Consider the following 20,254-nt stretch of genomic DNA (forward strand, 5'->3'; position numbering starts at 1 on the left):
GGATACGGAGGCTAACATATTGATTTTTTACAAAAAATAATGTAGGTTATCTTACATCCAGCTGATCTTTTTAGCACCAGTAGTTTCTGAGTCCCGCACCTGGAACATGTGGCTAATCTAGTCCAACTGTAGTCAGAAAATCTGATCTGCATGTTTGATCAGGGTCTATGGCTAAAAGTATTGGAAGGCAGAGGATTAGCAGGACAGGCAGGCACCGTGCATTGTTTAGAAGGAAAAAATCGTTCAACCTGCATAAGCTTTTGCTTTAGGTTCGGGAAAGTGTGGCACATGATAGCTACACCTGCAAGAGATAAGACTTTGGAAATGCATTTCCTTGCTTCTTTTGACTGAAGACGTATAAAAGTGCTATCCTGCGCTAGCCGGGACTCGAACCCAGGTCGCAAGAATGGTAATCTTGCATGATACCCCTACACTACTAGCGCTTGTAAGCATTTGTCTTATGGCTCAAGCCTCAGCCACTGCTTTCCGACATCTTTCATCATCATCAAGCAAAAATGCACTGTTTTTCTACCAATCTTTCTAAGCATGCTGGCCAAGGTGCAATTCTCAAAAAACTTTCTGAAGACGTCTTTTGGAGTATATCACTTAAAGGAAAGGCAATGCAAGCTTATTTTAATTTAATTTTCACAATTGCTACACTTTAGCTGCTAACATTTTCACCATGTGGAATCGCTCTCGGTAGCTATCTCTACAGATCAAGCTATTTGTAAGAGCCTTACATAAATGTAGCCTATCCAGCTCATTTAGAAAATTGTGCAGTAAGAAAAACAGTAGTTTGCTGTGTACATTCAGTGTAGATGTCACATAGAAGCTCCTGGCTCTGTTTGGTTTAATGGAAACCTAAATTGAGAGGGATACGGAGGCTAACATATTAATTTTTTACAAAAAATAATGTAGGTTATCTTCCATCCAGCTGATCTTTTTAGCACCAGTAGTTTCTGAGTCCCGCACCTGAAACATGTGGCTAATCTAGTCCAACTGTAGTCAGAAAATCTGATCTGCATGTTTGATCAGGGTCTATGGCTAAAAGTATTGGAAGGCAGAGGATTAGCAGGACAGGCAGGCACCGTGCATTGTTTAGAAGGAAAAAATCATTCAACCTGCATAAGCTTTTGCTTTAGGTTCGGGAAAGTGTGGCACATGATAGCTACACCTGCAAGAGATAAGACTTTGGAAATGTTATCAAGTGGAAATGCATTTCCTTGCTTCTTTTGACTGAAGACGTATAAAAGTGCTATCCTGCGCTAGCCGGGACTCGAACCCGGGTCGCAAGAATGGGAATCTTGCATGATACCCCTACACTACTAGCGCTTATGGGCATTTTATCTTATGGCTCAAGCCTCAGCCACTGCTTTCCGACATCTTTCATCATCATCAAGCAAAAATGCACTGTTTTTCTACCAATCTTTCTAAGCATGCTGGCCAAGGTGAAATTCTCAAAAAACTTTCTGAAGACATCTTTTGGAGTATATCACTTAAAGGAAAGGCAATGCAAGCTTATTTTAATTTAATTTTCACAATTGCTACACTTTAGCTGCTAACATTTTCACCACGTTGAATCGCTCTAGGTAGCTATCGCTACAGATCAAGCTATTTGTAAGAGCCTTACATAAATGTAGCCTATCCAGCTCATTTAGAAAATTGTGCAGTAAGAAAAACAGTAGTTTGCTGTGTACATTCAGTGTAGATGTCACATAGAAGCTCCTGGCTCTGTTTGGTTTAATGGAAACCTAAATTGAGAGGGATGCGGAGGCTAACATATTGATTTTTTACAAAAAATAATGTAGGTTATCTTACATCCAGCTGATCTTTTTAGCCCCAGTAGTTTCTGAGTCCCGCACCTGGAACATGTGGCTAATCTAGTCCAACTGTAGTCAGAAAATCTGATCTGCATGTTTGATCAGGGTCTATGGCTAAAAGTATTGGAAGGCAGAGGATTAGCAGGACAGGCAGGCACCGTGCATTGTTTAGAAGGAAAAAATTGTTCAACCTGCATAAGCTTTTGCTTTAGGTTCGGGAAAGTGTGGCACATGATAGCTACACCTGCAAGAGATAAGACTTTGGAAATGTTATCAAGTGGAAATGCATTTCCTTGCTTCTTTTGACTGAAGACGTATAAAAGTGCTATCCTGCGCTAGCCGGGACTCGAACCCGGGTTGCAAGAATGGGAATCTTGCATGATACCCCTACACTACTAGCGCTTGTGAGCATTTTGTCTTATGGCTCAAGCCTCAGCCACTGCTTTCCGACATCTTTCATCATCATCAAGCAAAAATCAAGCTATTTGTAAGAGCCTTACATAAATGTAGCCTATCCAGCTCATTTAGAAAATTGTGCAGTAAGAAAAACAGTAGTTTGCTGTGTACATTCAGTGTAGATGTCACATAGAAGCTCCTGGCTCTGTTTGGTTTAATGGAAACCTAAATTGAGAGGGATACGGAGGCTAACATATTGATTTTTTACAAAAAATAATCTAGGTTATCTTACATCCAGCTGATCTTTTTAGCACCAGTAGTTTCTGAGTCCCGCACCTGAAACATGTGGCTAATCTAGTCCAACTGTAGTCAGAAAATCTGATCTGCATGTTTGATCAGGGTCTATGGCTAGAAGTATTGGAAGGCAGAGGATTAGCAGGACAGGCAGGCACCGTGCATTGTTTAGAAGGAAAAAATAGTTCAACCTGCATAAGCTTTTGCTTTAGGTTCGGGAAAGTGTGGCACATGATAGCTACACCTGCAAGAGATAAGACTTTGGAAATGTTATCAAGTGGAAATGCATTTCCTTGCTTCTTTTGACTGAAGACGTATAAAAGTGCTATCCTGCGCTAGCCGGGACTCGAACCCGGGTCGCAAGAATGGGAATCTTGCATGATACCCCTACACTACTAGCGCTTATGGGCATTTTATCTTATGGCTCAAGCCTCAGCCACTGCTTTCCGACATCTTTCATCATCATCAAGCAAAAATGCACTGTTTTTCTACCAATCTTTCTAAGCATGCTGGCCAAGGTGAAATTCTCAAAAAACTTTCTGAAGACATCTTTTGGAGTATATCACTTAAAGGAAAGGCAATGCAAGCTTATTTTAATTTAATTTTCACAATTGCTACACTTTAGCTGCTAACATTTTCACCACGTTGAATCGCTCTAGGTAGCTATCTCTACAGATCAAGCTATTTGTAAGAGCCTTACATAAATGTAGCCTATCCAGCTCATTTAGAAAATTGTGCAGTAAGAAAAACAGTAGTTTGCTGTGTACATTCAGTGTAGATGTCACATAGAAGCTCCTGGCTCTGTTTGGTTTAATGGAAACCTAAATTGAGAGGGATACGGAGGCTAACATATTGATTTTTTACAAAAAATAATGTAGGTTATCTTACATCCAGCTGATCTTTTTAGCACCAGTAGTTTCTGAGTCCCGCACCTGGAACATGTGGCTAATCTAGTCCAACTGTAGTCAGAAAATCTGATCTGCATGTTTGATCAGGGTCTATGGCTAAAAGTATTGGAAGGCAGAGGATTAGCAGGACAGGCAGGCACCGTGCATTGTTTAGAAGGAAAAAATTGTTCAACCTGCATAAGCTTTTGCTTTAGGTTCGGGAAAGTGTGGCACATGATAGCTACACCTGCAAGAGATAAGACTTTGGAAATGTTATCAAGTGGAAATGCATTTCCTTGCTTCTTTTGACTGAAGACGTATAAAAGTGCTATCCTGCGCTAGCCGGGACTCGAACCCGGGTTGCAAGAATGGGAATCTTGCATGATACCCCTACACTACTAGCGCTTGTGAGCATTTTGTCTTATGGCTCAAGCCTCAGCCACTGCTTTCCGACATCTTTCATCATCATCAAGCAAAAATCAAGCTATTTGTAAGAGCCTTACATAAATGTAGCCTATCCAGCTCATTTAGAAAATTGTGCAGTAAGAAAAACAGTAGTTTGCTGTGTACATTCAGTGTAGATGTCACATAGAAGCTCCTGGCTCTGTTTGGTTTAATGGAAACCTAAATTGAGAGGGATACGGAGGCTAACATATTGATTTTTTACAAAAAATAATCTAGGTTATCTTACATCAAGCTGATCTTTTTAGCACCAGTAGTTTCTGAGTCCCGCACCTGAAACATGTGGCTAATCTAGTCCAACTGTAGTCAGAAAATCTGATCTGCATGTTTGATCAGGGTCTATGGCTAGAAGTATTGGAAGGCAGAGGATTAGCAGGACAGGCAGGCACCGTGCATTGTTTAGAAGGAAAAAATCGTTCAACCTGCATAAGCTTTTGCTTTAGGTTCGGGAAAGTGTGGCACATGATAGCTACACCTGCAAGAGATAAGACTTTGGAAATGTTATCAAGTGGAAATGCATTTCCTTGCTTCTTTTGACTGAAGACGTATAAAAGTGCTATCCTGCGCTAGCCGGGACTCGAACCCGGGTCGCAACACTGGGAATCTTGCATGATACCCCTACACTACTAGCGCTTATGGGCATTTTATCTTATGGCTCAAGCCTCAGCCACTGCTTTCCGACATCTTTCATCATCATCAAGCAAAAATGCACTGTTTTTCTACCAAACTTTCTAAGCATGCTGGCCAAGGTGAAATTCTCAAAAAACTTTCTGAAGACATCTTTTGGAGTATATCACTTAAAGGAAAGGCAATGCAAGCTTATTTTAATTTAATTTTCACAATTGCTACACTTTAGCTGCTAACATTTTCACCACGTTGAATCGCTCTAGGTAGCTATCTCTACAGATCAAGCTATTTGTAAGAGCCTTACATAAATGTAGCCTATCCAGCTCATTTAGAAAATTGTGCAGTAAGAAAAACAGTAGTTTGCTGTGTACATTCAGTGTAGATGTCACATAGAAGCTCCTGGCTCTGTTTGGTTTAATGGAAACCTAAATTGAGAGGGATACGGAGGCTAACATATTAATTTTTTACAAAAAATAATGTAGGTTATCTTCCATCCAGCTGATCTTTTTAGCACCAGTAGTTTCTGAGTCCCGCACCTGAAACATGTGGCTAATCTAGTCCAACTGTAGTCAGAAAATCTGATCTGCATGTTTGATCAGGGTCTATGGCTAAAAGTATTGGAAGGCAGAGGATTAGCAGGACAGGCAGGCACCGTGCATTGTTTAGAAGGAAAAAATCATTCAACCTGCATAAGCTTTTGCTTTAGGTTCGGGAAAGTGTGGCACATGATAGCTACACCTGCAAGAGATAAGACTTTGGAAATGTTATCAAGTGGAAATGCATTTCCTTGCTTCTTTTGACTGAAGACGTATAAAAGTGCTATCCTGCGCTAGCCGGGACTCGAACCCGGGTCGCAAGAATGGGAATCTTGCATGATACCCCTACACTACTAGCGCTTATGGGCATTTTATCTTATGGCTCAAGCCTCAGCCACTGCTTTCCGACATCTTTCATCATCATCAAGCAAAAATGCACTGTTTTTCTACCAATCTTTCTAAGCATGCTGGCCAAGGTGAAATTCTCAAAAAACTTTCTGAAGACATCTTTTGGAGTATATCACTTAAAGGAAAAGCAATGCAAGCTTATTTTAATTTAATTTTCACAATTGCTACACTTTAGCTGCTAACATTTTCACCACGTTGAATCGCTCTAGGTAGCTATCTCTACAGATCAAGCTATTTGTAAGAGCCTTACATAAATGTAGCCTATCCAGCTCATTTAGAAAATTGTGCAGTAAGAAAAACAGTAGTTTGCTGTGTACATTCAGTGTAGATGTCATATAGAAGCTCCTGGCTCTGTTTGGTTTAATGGAAACCTAAATTGAGAGGGATACGGAGGCTAACATATTGATTTTTTACAAAAAATAATGTAGGTTATCTTACATCCAGCTGATCTTTTTAGCACCAGTAGTCTCTGAGTCCTGCACCTGAAACATGTGGCTAATCTAGTCCAACTGTAGTCAGAAAATCTGATCTGCATGTTTGATCAGGGTCTTTGGCTAAAAGTATTGGAAGGCAGAGGATTAGCAGGACAGGCAGGAACCGTGCATTGTTTAGAAGGAAAAAATCGTTCAACCTGCATAAGCTTTTGCTTTAGGTTCGGGAAAGTGTGGCACATGATAGCTACACCTGCAAGAGATAAGACTTTGGAAATGTTATCAAGTGGAAATGCATTTCCTTGCTTCTTTTGACTGAAGACGTATAAAAGTGCTATCCTGCGCTAGCCGGGACTCGAACCCGGGTCGCAAGAATGGGAATCTTGCATGATACCCCTACACTACTAGCGCTTATGGGCATTTTATCTTATGGCTCAAGCCTCAGCCACTGCTTTCCGACATCTTTCATCATCATCAAGCAAAAATGCACTGTTTTTCTACCAATCTTTCTAAGCATGCTGGCCAAGGTGAAATTCTCAAAAAACTTTCTGAAGACATCTTTTGGAGTATATCACTTAAAGGAAAAGCAATGCAAGCTTATTTTAATTTAATTTTCACAATTGCTACACTTTAGCTGCTAACATTTTCACCACGTTGAATCGCTCTAGGTAGCTATCTCTACAGATCAAGCTATTTGTAAGAGCCTTACATAAATGTAGCCTATCCATTCCAGCTCATTTAGAAAATTGTGCAGTAAGAAAAACAGTAGTTTGCTGTGTACATTCAATGTAGATGTCATATAGAAGCTCCTGGCTCTGTTTGGTTTAATGGAAACCTAAATTGAGAGGGATACGGAGGCTAACATATTGATTTTTTACAAAAAATAATGTAGGTTATCTTACATCCAGCTGATCTTTTTAGCACCAGTAGTCTCTGAGTCCTGCACCTGAAACATGTGGCTAATCTAGTCCAACTGTAGTCAGAAAATCTGATCTGCATGTTTGATCAGGGTCTATGGCTAAAAGTATTGGAAGGCAGAGGATTAGCAGGACAGGCAGGCACCGTGCATTGTTTAGAAGGAAAAAATCGTTCAACCTGCATAAGCTTTTGCTTTAGGTTCGGGAAAGTGTGGCACATGATAGCTACACCTGCAAGAGATAAGACTTTGGAAATGTTATCAAGTGGAAATGCATTTCCTTGCTTCTTTTGACTGAAGACGTATAAAAGTGCTATTCTGCGCTAGCCGGGACTCGAACCCGGGTTGCAAGAATGGGAATCTTGCATGATACCCCTACACTACTAGCGCTTGTGAGCATTTGTCTTATGGCTCAAGCCTCAGCCACTGCTTTCCGACATCTTTCATCATCATCAAGCAAAAATGCACTGTTTTTCTACCAATCTTTCTAAGCATGCTGGCCAAGGTGCAATTCTCAAAAAACTTTCTGAAGACATCTTTTGGAGTATATCACTTAAAGGAAAGGCAATGCAAGCTTATTTTAATTTAATTTTCACAATTGCTACACTTTAGCTGCTAACATTTTCACCACGTTGAATCGCTCTAGGTAGCTATCTCTACAGATCAAGCTATTTGTAAGAGCCTTACATAAATGTAGCCTATCCAGCTCATTTAGAAAATTGTGCAGTAAGAAAAACAGTAGTTTGCTGTGTACATTCAGTGTAGATGTCACATAGAAGCTCCTGGCTCTGTTTGGTTTAATGGAAACCTAAATTGAGAGGGATACGGAGGCTAACATATTGATTTTTTACAAAAAATAATGTAGGTTATCTTACATCCAGCTGATCTTTTTAGCACCAGTAGTTTCTGAGTCCCGCACCTGGAACATGTGGCTAATCTAGTCCAACTGTAGTCAGAAAATCTGATCTGCATGTTTGATCAGGGTCTATGGCTAAAAGTATTGGAAGGCAGAGGATTAGCAGGACAGGCAGGCACCGTGCATTGTTTAGAAGGAAAAAATCATTCAACCTGCATAAGCTTTTGCTTTAGGTTCGGGAAAGTGTGGCACATGATAGCTACACCTGCAAGAGATAAGACTTTGGAAATGTTATCAAGTGGAAATGCATTTCCTTGCTTCTTTTGACTGAAGACGTATAAAAGTACTATTCTGCGCTAGCCGGGACTTGAACCCAGTTCGCAAGAATGGGACTCTTGCATGATACCCCTACACTACTAGCGCTTGTGGGCTGTTTATCTTATGGCTCAAGCCTCAGCCACTGCTTTCCGACATCTTTCATCATTCTCAAGCAAAAATGCACTGTTTTTCTACCAATCTTTCTAAGCATGCTGGCCAAGGTGCAATTCTCAAAAAACTTTCTGAAGACATCTTTTGGAGTATATCACTTAAAGGAAAGGCAATGCAAGCTTATTTTAATTTAATTTTCACAATTGCTACACTTTAGCTGCTAACATTTTCACCACGTTGAATCGCTCTAGGTAGCTATCTCTACAGATCAAGCTATTTGTAAGAGCCTTACATAAATGTAGCCTATCCAGCTCATTTAGAAAATTGTGCAGTAAGAAAAACAGTAGTTTGCTGTGTACATTCAGTGTAGATGTCACATAGAAGCTCCTGGCTCTGTTTGGTTTAATGGAAACCTAAATTGAGAGGGATACGGAGGCTAACATATTGATTTTTTACAAAAAATAATGTAGGTTATCTTACATCCAGCTGACCTTTTTAGCACCAGTAGTTTCTGAGTCCCGCACCTGAAACATGTGGCTAATCTAGTACAACTGTAGTCAGAAAATCTGATCTGCATGTTTGATCAGGGTCTATGGCTAAAAGTATTAGAAGGCAGAGGATTAGCAGGACAGGCAGGCACCGTGCATTGTTTAGAAGGAAAAAATAGTTCAACCTGCATAAGCTTTTGCTCTAGGTTCGGGAAAGTGTGGCACATGATAGCTACACCTGCAAGAGATAAGACTTTGGAAATGTTATCAAGTGGAAATGCATTTCCTTGCTTCTTTTGACTGAAGACGTATAAAAGTGCTATTCTGCGCTAGCCGGGACATGAACCCGGGTCGCAAGAATGGGAATCTTGCATGATACCCCTACACTACTAGCGCTTGTGAGCATTTTATCTTATGGCTCAAGCCTCAGCCACTGCTTTCTGACAATTTTCATCATCATCAAGCAAAAATGCACTGTTTTTCTACCAATCTGTCTAAGCATGCTGGCCAAGGTGAAATTCTCAAAAAACTTTCTGAAGACATCTTTTGGAGTATATCACTTAAAGGAAAGGCAATGCAAGCTTATTTTAATTTAATTTTCACAATTGCTACACTTTAGCTGCTAACATTTTCACCATGTTGAATCGCTCTAGGTAGCTATCTCTACAGATCAAGCTATTTGTAAGAGCCTTACATAAATGTAGCCTATCCAGCTCATTTAGAAAATTGTGCAGTAAGAAAAACAGTAGTTTGCTGTGTACATTCAGTGTAGATGTCACATAGAAGCTCCTGGCTCTGTTTGGTTTAATGGAAACCTAAATTGAGAGGGATACGGAGGCTAACATATTGATTTTTTACAAAAAATAATGTAGGTTATCTTACATCCAGCTGACCTTTTTAGCACCAGTAGTTTCTGAGTCCCGCACCTGAAACATGTGGCTAATCTAGTACAACTGTAGTCAGAAAATCTGATCTGCATGTTTGATCAGGGTCTATGGCTAAAAGTATTAGAAGGCAGAGGATTAGCAGGACAGGCAGGCACCGTGCATTGTTTAGAAGGAAAAAATAGTTCAACCTGCATAAGCTTTTGCTCTAGGTTCGGGAAAGTGTGGCACATGATAGCTACACCTGCAAGAGATAAGACTTTGGAAATGTTATCAAGTGGAAATGCATTTCCTTGCTTCTTTTGACTGAAGACGTATAAAAGTGCTATTCTGCGCTAGCCGGGACATGAACCCGGGTCGCAAGAATGGGAATCTTGCATGATACCCCTACACTACTAGCGCTTGTGAGCATTTTATCTTATGGCTCAAGCCTCAGCCACTGCTTTCTGACAATTTTCATCATCATCAAGCAAAAATGCACTGTTTTTCTACCAATCTGTCTAAGCATGCTGGCCAAGGTGAAATTCTCAAAAAACTTTCTGAAGACATCTTTTGGAGTATATCACTTAAAGGAAAGGCAATGCAAGCTTATTTTAATTTAATTTTCACAATTGCTACACTTTAGCTGCTAACATTTTCACCACGTTGAATCGCTCTAGGTAGCTATCTCTACAGATCAAGCTATTTGTAAGAGCCTTACATAAATGTAGCCTATCCAGCTCATTTAGAAAATTGTGCAGTAAGAAAAACAGTAGTTTGCTGTGTACATTCAGTGTAGATGTCACATAGAAGCTCCTGGCTCTGTTTGGTTTAATGGAAACCTAAATTGAGAGGGATACGGAGGCTAACATATTGATTTTTTACAAAAAATAATGTAGGTTATCTTACATCCAGCTGACCTTTTTAGCACCAGTAGTTTCTGAGTCCCGCACCTAAAACATATGGCTAATCTAGTCCAACTGTAGTCAGAAAATCTGATCTGCATGTTTGATCAGGGTCTATGGCTAAAAGTATTGGAAGGCAGAGGATTAGCAGGACAGGCAGGCACCGTGCATTGTTTAGAAGGAAAAAATAGTTCAACCTGCATAAGCTTTTGCTTTAGGTTCGGGAAAGTGTGGCACATGATAGCTACACCTGCAAGAGATAAGACTTTGGAAATGTTATCAAGTGGAAATGCATTTACTTGCTTCTTTTGACTGAAGACGTATAAAAGTGCTATCCTGCGCTAGCCGGGACACGAACCCGGGTCGCAAGAATAGAAATCTCGCATGATACCCCTACACTACTAGCACATGTGGGCATTTTATCTTACGGCTCAAGGCTCAGCCACTGCTTTCCGACATCTTTCATCATCATCAAGCAAAAATGCACTGTTTTTCTACCAATTTTTCTAAGCATGCTGGCCAAGGTGCAATTCTCAAAAAAACTTTCTGAAGACATCTTTTGGAGTATATCACTTAAAGGAAAGGCAATGCAAGCTTATTTTAATTTAATTTTCACAATTGCTACACTTTAGCTGCTAACATTTTCACCATGTTGAATCGCTCTAGGTAGCTATCTCTACAGATCAAGCTATTTGTAAGAGCCTTACATAAATGTAGCCTATCCAGCTCATTTAGAACATTGTGCAGTAAGAAAAACAGTAGTTTGCTGTGTACATTCAGTGTAGATGTCACATAGAAGCTCCTGGCTCTGTTTGCTTTAATGGAAACCTAAATTGAGAGGGATACGGAGGCTAACATATTGATTTTTTACAAAAAATAATGTAGGTTATCTTACATCCAGCTGATCTTTTTAGCACCAGTAGTTTCTGAGTCCCGCACCTGAAACATGTGGCTAATCTAGTCCAACTGTAGTCAGAAAATCTGATCTGCATGTTTGATCAGGGTCTATGGCTAAAAGTATTGGAAGGCAGAGGATTAGCAGGACAGGCAGGCACCGTGCATTGTTTAGAAGGAAAAAATCGTTCAACCTGCATAAGCTTTTGCTCTAGGTTCGGGAAAGTGTGGCACATGATAGCTACACCTGCAAGAGATAAGACTTTGGAAATGTTATCAAGTGGAAATGCATTTCCTTGCTTCTTTTGACTGAAGACGTATAAAAGTGCTATCCTGCGCTAGCCGGGACTTGAACCCGGGTCGCAAGAATAGGAATCTTGCATGATACCCCTACACTACTAGCAATTGTGGGCTTTTTATCTTATGGCTCAAGCCTCAGCCACTGCTTTCTGACATCTTTCATCACCATCAAGCAAAAATGCACTGTTTTTCTACCAATCTTTCTAAGCATGCTGGCCAAGGTGAAATTCTCAAAAAACTTTCTGAAGACATCTTTTGGAGTATATCACTTAAAGGAAAGGCAATGCAAGCTTATTTTAATTTAATTTTCACAATTGCTACACTTTAGCTGCTAACATTTTCACCACGTTGAATCGCTCTAGGTAGCTATCTCTACAGATCAAGCTATTTGAAAGAGCCTTACATAAATGTAGCCTATCCAGCTCATTTAGAAAATTGTGCAGTAAGAAAAACAGTAGTTTGCTGTGTACATTCAGTGTAGATGTCACATAGAAGCTCCTGGCTCTGTTTGGTTTAATGGAAACCTAAATTGAGAGGGATACGGAGGCTAACATATTGATTTTTTACAAAAAATAATGTAGGTTATCTTACATCCAGCTGACCTTTTTAGCACCAGTAGTTTCTGAGTCCCGCACCTGAAACATGTGGCTAATCTAGTCCAACTGTAGTCAGAAAATCTGATCTGCATGTTTGATCAGGGTCTATGGCTAAAAGTATTAGAAGGCAGAGGATTAGCAGGACAGGCAGGCACCGTGCATTGTTTAGAAGGAAAAAATAGTTCAACCTGCATAAGCTTTTGCTCTAGGTTTGGGAAAGTGTGGCACATGATAGCTACACCTGCAAGAGATAAGACTTTGGAAATGTTATCAAGTGGAAATGCATTTCCTTGCTTCTTTTGACTGAAGACGTATAAAAGTACTATTCTGCGCTAGCCGGGACTTGAACCCGGGTCGCAAGAATGGGAATCTTGCATGATACCCCTACACTACTAGCGCTTGTGGGCATTTTATCTTATGGCTCAAGCCTCAGCCACTGCTTTCTGACAATTTTCATCATCATCAAGCAAAAATGCACTGTTTTTCTACCAATCTGTCTAAGCATGCTGGCCAAGGTGAAATTCTCAAAAAACTTTCTGAAGACATCTTTTGGAGTATATCACTTAAAGGAAAGGCAATGCAAGCTTATTTTAATTTAATTTTCACAATTGCTACACTTTAGCTGCTAACATTTTCACCATGTTGAATCGCTCTAGGTAGCTATCTCTACAGATCAAGCTATTTGTAAGAGCCTTACATAAATGTAGCCTATCCAGCTCATTTAGAAAATTGTGCAGTAAGAAAAACAGTAGTTTGCTGTGTACATTCAGTGTAGATGTCACATAGAAGCTCCTGGCTCTGTTTGGTTTAATGGAAACCTAAATTGAGAGGGATACGGAGGCTAACATATTGATTTTTTACAAAAAATAATGTAGGTTATCTTACATCCAGCTGACCTTTTTAGCACCAGTAGTTTCTGAGTCCCGCACCTGAAACATGTGGCTAATCTAGTACAACTGTAGTCAGAAAATCTGATCTGCATGTTTGATCAGGGTCTATGGCTAAAAGTATTAGAAGGCAGAGGATTAGCAGGACAGGCAGGCACCGTGCATTGTTTAGAAGGAAAAAATAGTTCAACCTGCATAAGCTTTTGCTCTAGGTTCGGGAAAGTGTGGCACATGATAGCTACACCTGCAAGAGATAAGACTTTGGAAATGTTATCAAGTGGAAATGCATTTCCTTGCTTCTTTTGACTGAAGACGTATAAAAGTGCTATTCTGCGCTAGCCGGGACATGAACCCGGGTCGCAAGAATGGGAATCTTGCATGATACCCCTACACTACTAGCGCTTGTGAGCATTTTATCTTATGGCTCAAGCCTCAGCCACTGCTTTCTGACAATTTTCATCATCATCAAGCAAAAATGCACTGTTTTTCTACCAATCTGTCTAAGCATGCTGGCCAAGGTGAAATTCTCAAAAAACTTTCTGAAGACATCTTTTGGAGTATATCACTTAAAGGAAAGGCAATGCAAGCTTATTTTAATTTAATTTTCACAATTGCTACACTTTAGCTGCTAACATTTTCACCACGTTGAATCGCTCTAGGTAGCTATCTCTACAGATCAAGCTATTTGTAAGAGCCTTACATAAATGTAGCCTATCCAGCTCATTTAGAAAATTGTGCAGTAAGAAAAACAGTAGTTTGCTGTGTACATTCAGTGTAGATGTCACATAGAAGCTCCTGGCTCTGTTTGGTTTAATGGAAACCTAAATTGAGAGGGATACGGAGGCTAACATATTGATTTTTTACAAAAAATAATGTAGGTTATCTTACATCCAGCTGATCTTTTTAGCACCAGTAGTTTCTGAGTCCCGCACCTGAAACATGTGGCTAATCTAGTCCAACTGTAGTCAGAAAATCTGATCTGCATGTTTGATCAGGGTCTATGGCTAAAAGTATTGGAAGGCAGAGGATTAGCAGGACAGGCAGGCACCGTGCATTGTTTAGAAGGAAAAAATAGTTCAACCTGCTCAAGCTTTTTCTCTAGGTTCGGGAAAGTGTGGCACATGATAGCTACACCTGCAAGAGATAAGACTTTGGAAATGTTATCAAGTGGAATTGCATTTCCTTGCTTTTTTTGACTGAAGACGTATAAAAGGGCTGTTCTGCACTAGCCGGGACTCGAACCCGGGTCGCAAGAATGGGAATCTTGCATGATACCCCTACACTACTAGCGCTTGTGGGCATTTTATCTTATGGCTCAAGCCTCAGCCACTGCTTTCTGACATTTTTCATCATCATCAAGCAAAAATGCACTGTTTTTCTACCAATCTGTCTAAGCATGCTGGCCAAGGTGAAATTCTCAAAAAACTTTCTGAAGACATCTTTTGGAGTATATCACTTAAAGGAAAGGCAATGCAAGCTTATTTTAATTTAATTTTCACAATTGCTACACTTTAGCTGCTAACATTTTCACCATGTTGAATCGCTCTAGGTAGCTATCTCTACAGATCAAGCTATTTGTAAGAGCCTTACATAAATGTAGCCTATCCAGCTCATTTAGAAAATTGTGCAGTAAGAAAAACAGTTTGCTGTGTACATTCAGTGTAGATGTCACATAGAAGCTCCTGGCTCTGTTTGGTTTAATGGAAACCTAAATTGAGAGGGATACGGAGGCTAACATATTGATTTTTTACAAAAAATAATGTAGGTTATCTTACATCCAGCTGATCTTTTTAGCACCAGTAGTTTCTGAGTCCCGCACCTGAAACATGTGGCTAATCTAGTCCAACTGTAGTCAGAAAATCTGATCTGCATGTTTGATCAGGGTCTATGGCTAAAAGTATTGGAAGGCAGAGGATTAGCAGGACAGGCAGGCACCGTGCATTGTTTAGAAGGAAAAAAATCGTTCAACCTGCATAAGCTTTTGCTTTAGGTTCGGGAAAGTGTGGCACATGATAGCTACACCTGCAAGAGATAAGACTTTGGAAATGTTATCAAGTGGAAATGCATTTCCTTGCTTCTTTTGACTGAAGACGTATAAAAGTGCTATTCTGCGCTAGCCAGGACTTGAACCCGGGTTGCAAGAATGGTAATCTTGCATGATACCCCTACACTACTAGCGCTTGTGGGCCTTTTATCTTATGGCTCAAGCCTCAGCCACTGCTTTCCGACATCTTTCATCATCATCAAGCAAAAATGCACTGTTTTTCTACCAATCTTTCTAAGCATGCTGGCCAAGGTGCAATTCTCAAAAAACTTTCTGAAGACGTCTTTTGGAGTATATCACTTAAAGGAAAGGCAATGCAAGCTTATTTTAATTTAATTTTCACAATTGCTACACTTTAGCTGCTAACATTTTCACCATGTTGAATCGCTCTAGGTAGCTATCTCTACAGATCAAGCTATTTGTAAGAGCCTTACATAAATGTAGCCTATCCAGCTCATTTAGAAAATTGTGCAGTAAGAAAAACAGTAGTTTGCTGTGTACATTCAGTGTAGATGTCACATAGAAGCTCCTGGCTCTGTTTGGTTTAATGGAAACCTAAATTGAGAGGGATACGGAGGCTAACATATTAATTTTTTACAAAAATTAATGTAGGTTATCTTACATCCAGCTGATCTTTTTAGCACCAGTAGTTTCTGAGTCCCGCACCTGAAACATGTGGCTAATCTAGTCCAACTGTAGTCAGAAAATCTGATCTGCATGTTTGATCAGGGTCTTTGGCTAAAAGTATTGGAAGGCAGAGGATTAGCAGGACAGGCAGGAACCGTGCATTGTTTAGAAGGAAAAAATCGTTCAACCTGCATAAGCTTTTGCTTTAGGTTCGGGAAAGTGTGGCACATGATAGCTACACCTGCAAGAGATAAGACTTTGGAAATGTTATCAAGTGGAAATGCATTTCCTTGCTTCTTTTGACTGAAGACGTATAAAAGTGCTATCCTGCGCTAGCCGGGACTCGAACCCGGGTCACAAGAATGGGAATTTTGCATGATACCCCTACACTACTAGCGCTTGTGGGCATTTTATCTTATGGCTCAATCCTCAGCCACTGCTTTCCGACATCTTTCATCATCATCAAGCAAAAATGCACTGTTTTTCTACCAATCTTTCTAAGCATGCTGGCCAAGGTGAAATTCTCAAAAAACTTTCTGAAGACATCTTTTGGAGTATATCACTTAAAGGAAAAGCAATGCAAGCTTATTTTAATTTAATTTTCACAATTGCTACACTTTAGCTGCTAACATTTTCACCACGTTGAATCGCTCTAGGTAGCTATCTCTACAGATCAAGCTATTTGTAAGAGCCTTACATAAATGTAGCCTATCCAGCTCATTTAGAAAATTGTGCAGTAAGAAAAACAGTAGTTTGCTGTGTACATTCAGTGTAGATGTCATATAGAAGCTCCTGGCTCTGTTTGGTTTAATGGAAACCTAAATTGAGAGGGATACGGAGGCTAACATATTGATTTTTTACAAAAAATAATGTAGGTTATCTTACATCCAGCTGATCTTTTTAGCACCAGTAGTCTCTGAGTCCTGCACCTGAAACATGTGGCTAATCTAGTCCAACTGTAGTCAGAAAATCTGATCTGCATGTTTGATCAGGGTCTATGGCTAAAAGTATTGGAAGGCAGAGGATTAGCAGGACAGGCAGGCACCGTGCATTGTTTAGAAGGAAAAAATCGTTCAACCTGCATAAGCTTTTGCTTTAGGTTCGGGAAAGTGTGGCACATGATAGCTACACCTGCAAGAGATAAGACTTTGGAAATGTTATCAAGTGGAAATGCATTTCCTTGCTTCTTTTGACTGAAGACGTATAAAAGTGCTATTCTGCGCTAGCCGGGACTTGAACCCGGGTTGCAAGAATGGGAATCTTGCATGATACCCCTACACTACTAGCGCTTGTGAGCATTTGTCTTATGGCTCAAGCCTCAGCCACTGCTTTCCGACATCTTTCATCATCATCAAGCAAAAATGCACTGTTTTTCTTCCAATCTTTCTAAGCATGCTGGCCAAGGTGCAATTCTCAAAAAACTTTCTGAAGACGTCTTTTGGAGTATATCACTTAAAGGAAAGGCAATGCAAGCTTCTTTTAATTTAATTTTCACAATTGCTACACTTTAGCTGCTAACATTTTCACCATGTTGAATCGCTCTAGGTAGCTATCTCTACAGATCAAGCTATTTGTAAGAGCCTTACATAAATGTAGCCTATCCAGCTCATTTAGAAAATTGTGCAGTAAGAAAAACAGTAGTTTGCTGTGTACATTCATTGTAGATGTCACATAGAAGCTCCTGGCTCTGTTTGGTTTAATGGAAACCTAAATTGAGAGGGATACGGAGGCTAACATATTGATTTTTTACAAAAAATAATCTAGGTTATCTTACATCAAGCTGATCTTTTTAGCACCAGTAGTTTCTGAGTCCCGCACCTGAAACATGTGGCTAATCTAGTCCAACTGTAGCCAGAAAATCTGATCTGCATGTTTGATCAGGGTCTATAGCTAGAAGTATTGGAAGGCAGAGGATTAGCAGGACAGGCAGGCACCGTGCATTGTTTAGAAGGAAAAAATCGTTCAACCTGCATAAGCTTTTGCTTTAGGTTCGGGAAAGTGTGGCACATGATAGCTACACCTGCAAGAGATAAGACTTTGGAACTGTTATCAAGTGGACATGCATTTCCTTGCTTCTTTTGACTGAAGACGTATAAAAGTGCTATGCTGCGCTAGCCGGGACTCGAACCCGGGTCGCAAGAATGGGAATCTTGCATGATACCCCTACACTACTAGCGCTTATGGGCATTTTATCTTATGGCTCAAGCCTCAGCCACTGCTTTCCGACATCTTTCATCATCATCAAGCAAAAATGCACTGTTTTTCTACCAATCTTTCTAAGCATGCTGGCCAAGGTGAAATTCTCAAAAAACTTTCTGAAGACATCTTTTGGAGTATATCACTTAAAGGAAAGGCAATGCAAGCTTATTTTAATTTAATTTTCACAATTGCTACACTTTAGCTGCTAACATTTTCACCACGTTGAATCGCTCTAGGTAGCTATCTCTACAGATCAAGCTATTTGTAAGAGCCTTACATAAATGTAGCCTATCCAGCTCATTTAGAAAATTGTGCAGTAAGAAAAACAGTAGTTTGCTGTGTACATTCAGTGTAGATGTCACATAGAAGCTCCTGGCTCTGTTTGGTTTAATGGAAACCTAAATTGAGAGGGATACGGAGGCTAACATATTGATTTTTTACAAAAAATAATGTAGGTTATCTTACATCCAGCTGATCTTTTTAGCACCAGTAGTTTCTGAGTCCCGCACCTGGAACATGTGGCTAATCTAGTCCAACTGTAGTCAGAAAATCTGATCTGCATGTTTGATCAGGGTCTATGGCTAAAAGTATTGGAAGGCAGAGGATTAGCAGGACAGGCAGGCACCGTGCATTGTTTAGAAGGAAAAAATCGTTCAACCTGCATAAGCTTTTGCTTTAGGTTCGGGAAAGTGTGGCACATGATAGCTACACCTGCAAGAGATAAGACTTTGGAAATGTTATCAAGTGGAAATGCATTTCCTTGCTTCTTTTGACTGAAGACGTATAAAAGTGCTATCCTGCGCTAGCCGGGACTCGAACCCGGGTCGCAAGAATGGGAATCTTGCATGATACCCCTACACTACTAGCGCTTATGGGCATTTTATCTTATGGCTCAAGCCTCAGCCACTGCTTTCCGACATCTTTCATCATCATCAAGCAAAAATGCACTGTTTTTCTACCAATCTTTCTAAGCATGCTGGCCAAGGTGAAATTCTCAAAAAACTTTCTGAAGACATCTTTTGGAGTATATCACTTAAAGGAAAGGCAATGCAAGCTTATTTTAATTTAATTTTCACAATTGCTACACTTTAGCTGCTAACATTTTCACCACGTTGAATCGCTCTAGGTAGCTATCGCTACAGATCAAGCTATTTGTAAGAGCCTTACATAAATGTAGCCTATCCAGCTCATTTAGAAAATTGTGCAGTAAGAAAAACAGTAGTTTGCTGTGTACATTCAGTGTAGATGTCACATAGAAGCTCCTGGCTCTGTTTGGTTTAATGGAAACCTAAATTGAGAGGGATACGGAGGCTAACATATTGATTTTTTACAAAAAATAATGTAGGTTATCTTACATCCAGCTGATCTTTTTAGCACCAGTAGTTTCTGAGTCCCGCACCTGAAACATGTGGCTAATCTAGTCCAACTGTAGTCAGAAAATCTGATCTGCATGTTTGATCAGGGTCTTTGGCTAAAAGTATTGGAAGGCAGAGGATTAGCAGGACAGGCAGGAACCGTGCATTGTTTAGAAGGAAAAAATCGTTCAACCTGCATAAGCTTTTGCTTTAGGTTCGGGAAAGTGTGGCACATGATAGCTACACCTGCAAGAGATAAGACTTTGGAAATGTTATCAAGTGGAAATGCATTTCCTTGCTTCTTTTGACTGAAGACGTATAAAAGTGCTATCCTGCGCTAGCCGGGACTCGAACCCGGGTCACAAGAATGGGAATTTTGCATGATACCCCTACACTACTAGCGCTTGTGGGCATTTTATCTTATGGCTCAATCTTCAGCCACTGCTTTCCGACATCTTTCATCATCATCAAGCAAAAATGCACTGTTTTTCTACCAATCTTTCTAAGCATGCTGGCCAAGGTGCAATTCTCAAAAAACTTTCTGAAGACGTCTTTTGGAGTATATCACTTAAAGGAAAGGCAATGCAAGCTTATTTTAATTTAATTTTCACAATTGCTACACTTTAGCTGCTAACATTTTCACCATGTTGAATCGCTCTAGGTAGCTATCTCTACAGATCAAGCTATTTGTAAGAGCCTTACATAAATGTAGCCTATCCAGCTCATTTAGAAAATTGTGCAGTAAGAAAAACAGTAGTTTGCTGTGTACATTCATTGTAGATGTCACATAGAAGCTCCTGGCTCTGTTTGGTTTAATGGAAACCTAAATTGAGAGAGATACGGAGGCTAACATATTGATTTTTTACAAAAAATAATCTAGGTTATCTTACATCAAGCTGATCTTTTTAGCACCAGTAGTTTCTGAGTCCCGCACCTGAAACATGTGGCTAATCTAGTCCAACTGTAGTCAGAAAATCTGATCTGCATGTTTGATCAGGGTCTATAGCTAGAAGTATTGGAAGGCAGAGGATTAG

General features: G+C 40.0%; 20 non-coding genes across 20 annotated transcripts; all 20 read right to left on the minus strand.

Moving 5' to 3' along the window:
• Positions 1-372: 372 nt before the first annotated feature.
• TRNAG-ACC (transfer RNA glycine (anticodon ACC)) lies at positions 373-443 on the minus strand. The gene has a single exon. It is a non-coding gene; the product is annotated as a tRNA-Gly (tRNA).
• Positions 444-1,261: 818 nt separating this feature from the next.
• On the minus strand, positions 1,262-1,332 carry TRNAG-CCC (transfer RNA glycine (anticodon CCC)). The gene has a single exon. It is a non-coding gene; the product is annotated as a tRNA-Gly (tRNA).
• An 819-nt stretch (positions 1,333-2,151) lies between these two features.
• TRNAG-CCC (transfer RNA glycine (anticodon CCC)) lies at positions 2,152-2,222 on the minus strand. The gene has a single exon. It is a non-coding gene; the product is annotated as a tRNA-Gly (tRNA).
• Positions 2,223-2,841: 619 nt separating this feature from the next.
• On the minus strand, positions 2,842-2,912 carry TRNAG-CCC (transfer RNA glycine (anticodon CCC)). Its single transcript has one exon. It is a non-coding gene; the product is annotated as a tRNA-Gly (tRNA).
• An 819-nt stretch (positions 2,913-3,731) lies between these two features.
• TRNAG-CCC (transfer RNA glycine (anticodon CCC)) lies at positions 3,732-3,802 on the minus strand. Its single transcript has one exon. It is a non-coding gene; the product is annotated as a tRNA-Gly (tRNA).
• A 619-nt stretch (positions 3,803-4,421) lies between these two features.
• On the minus strand, positions 4,422-4,492 carry TRNAG-CCC (transfer RNA glycine (anticodon CCC)). Its single transcript has one exon. It is a non-coding gene; the product is annotated as a tRNA-Gly (tRNA).
• Positions 4,493-5,311: 819 nt separating this feature from the next.
• TRNAG-CCC (transfer RNA glycine (anticodon CCC)) lies at positions 5,312-5,382 on the minus strand. Its single transcript has one exon. It is a non-coding gene; the product is annotated as a tRNA-Gly (tRNA).
• An 819-nt stretch (positions 5,383-6,201) lies between these two features.
• On the minus strand, positions 6,202-6,272 carry TRNAG-CCC (transfer RNA glycine (anticodon CCC)). Its single transcript has one exon. It is a non-coding gene; the product is annotated as a tRNA-Gly (tRNA).
• An 824-nt stretch (positions 6,273-7,096) lies between these two features.
• On the minus strand, positions 7,097-7,167 carry TRNAG-CCC (transfer RNA glycine (anticodon CCC)). Its single transcript has one exon. It is a non-coding gene; the product is annotated as a tRNA-Gly (tRNA).
• Positions 7,168-8,875: 1,708 nt separating this feature from the next.
• Positions 8,876-8,946, minus strand: TRNAG-CCC (transfer RNA glycine (anticodon CCC)). The gene has a single exon. It is a non-coding gene; the product is annotated as a tRNA-Gly (tRNA).
• Positions 8,947-9,765: 819 nt separating this feature from the next.
• TRNAG-CCC (transfer RNA glycine (anticodon CCC)) lies at positions 9,766-9,836 on the minus strand. Its single transcript has one exon. It is a non-coding gene; the product is annotated as a tRNA-Gly (tRNA).
• Positions 9,837-12,436: 2,600 nt separating this feature from the next.
• On the minus strand, positions 12,437-12,507 carry TRNAG-CCC (transfer RNA glycine (anticodon CCC)). The gene has a single exon. It is a non-coding gene; the product is annotated as a tRNA-Gly (tRNA).
• Positions 12,508-13,326: 819 nt separating this feature from the next.
• On the minus strand, positions 13,327-13,397 carry TRNAG-CCC (transfer RNA glycine (anticodon CCC)). The gene has a single exon. It is a non-coding gene; the product is annotated as a tRNA-Gly (tRNA).
• Positions 13,398-14,216: 819 nt separating this feature from the next.
• On the minus strand, positions 14,217-14,287 carry TRNAG-CCC (transfer RNA glycine (anticodon CCC)). The gene has a single exon. It is a non-coding gene; the product is annotated as a tRNA-Gly (tRNA).
• An 817-nt stretch (positions 14,288-15,104) lies between these two features.
• On the minus strand, positions 15,105-15,175 carry TRNAG-ACC (transfer RNA glycine (anticodon ACC)). Its single transcript has one exon. It is a non-coding gene; the product is annotated as a tRNA-Gly (tRNA).
• Positions 15,176-15,994: 819 nt separating this feature from the next.
• On the minus strand, positions 15,995-16,065 carry TRNAG-CCC (transfer RNA glycine (anticodon CCC)). The gene has a single exon. It is a non-coding gene; the product is annotated as a tRNA-Gly (tRNA).
• Positions 16,066-16,884: 819 nt separating this feature from the next.
• TRNAG-CCC (transfer RNA glycine (anticodon CCC)) lies at positions 16,885-16,955 on the minus strand. The gene has a single exon. It is a non-coding gene; the product is annotated as a tRNA-Gly (tRNA).
• An 818-nt stretch (positions 16,956-17,773) lies between these two features.
• Positions 17,774-17,844, minus strand: TRNAG-CCC (transfer RNA glycine (anticodon CCC)). The gene has a single exon. It is a non-coding gene; the product is annotated as a tRNA-Gly (tRNA).
• An 819-nt stretch (positions 17,845-18,663) lies between these two features.
• Positions 18,664-18,734, minus strand: TRNAG-CCC (transfer RNA glycine (anticodon CCC)). Its single transcript has one exon. It is a non-coding gene; the product is annotated as a tRNA-Gly (tRNA).
• Positions 18,735-19,553: 819 nt separating this feature from the next.
• Positions 19,554-19,624, minus strand: TRNAG-CCC (transfer RNA glycine (anticodon CCC)). The gene has a single exon. It is a non-coding gene; the product is annotated as a tRNA-Gly (tRNA).
• Positions 19,625-20,254: the final 630 nt, after the last annotated feature.

The sequence above is a fragment of the Hyperolius riggenbachi genome, chromosome 10 (genome assembly GCF_040937935.1).
Source record: "Hyperolius riggenbachi isolate aHypRig1 chromosome 10, aHypRig1.pri, whole genome shotgun sequence".
In the NCBI taxonomy this organism is placed as follows: domain Eukaryota; kingdom Metazoa; phylum Chordata; class Amphibia; order Anura; family Hyperoliidae; genus Hyperolius; species Hyperolius riggenbachi.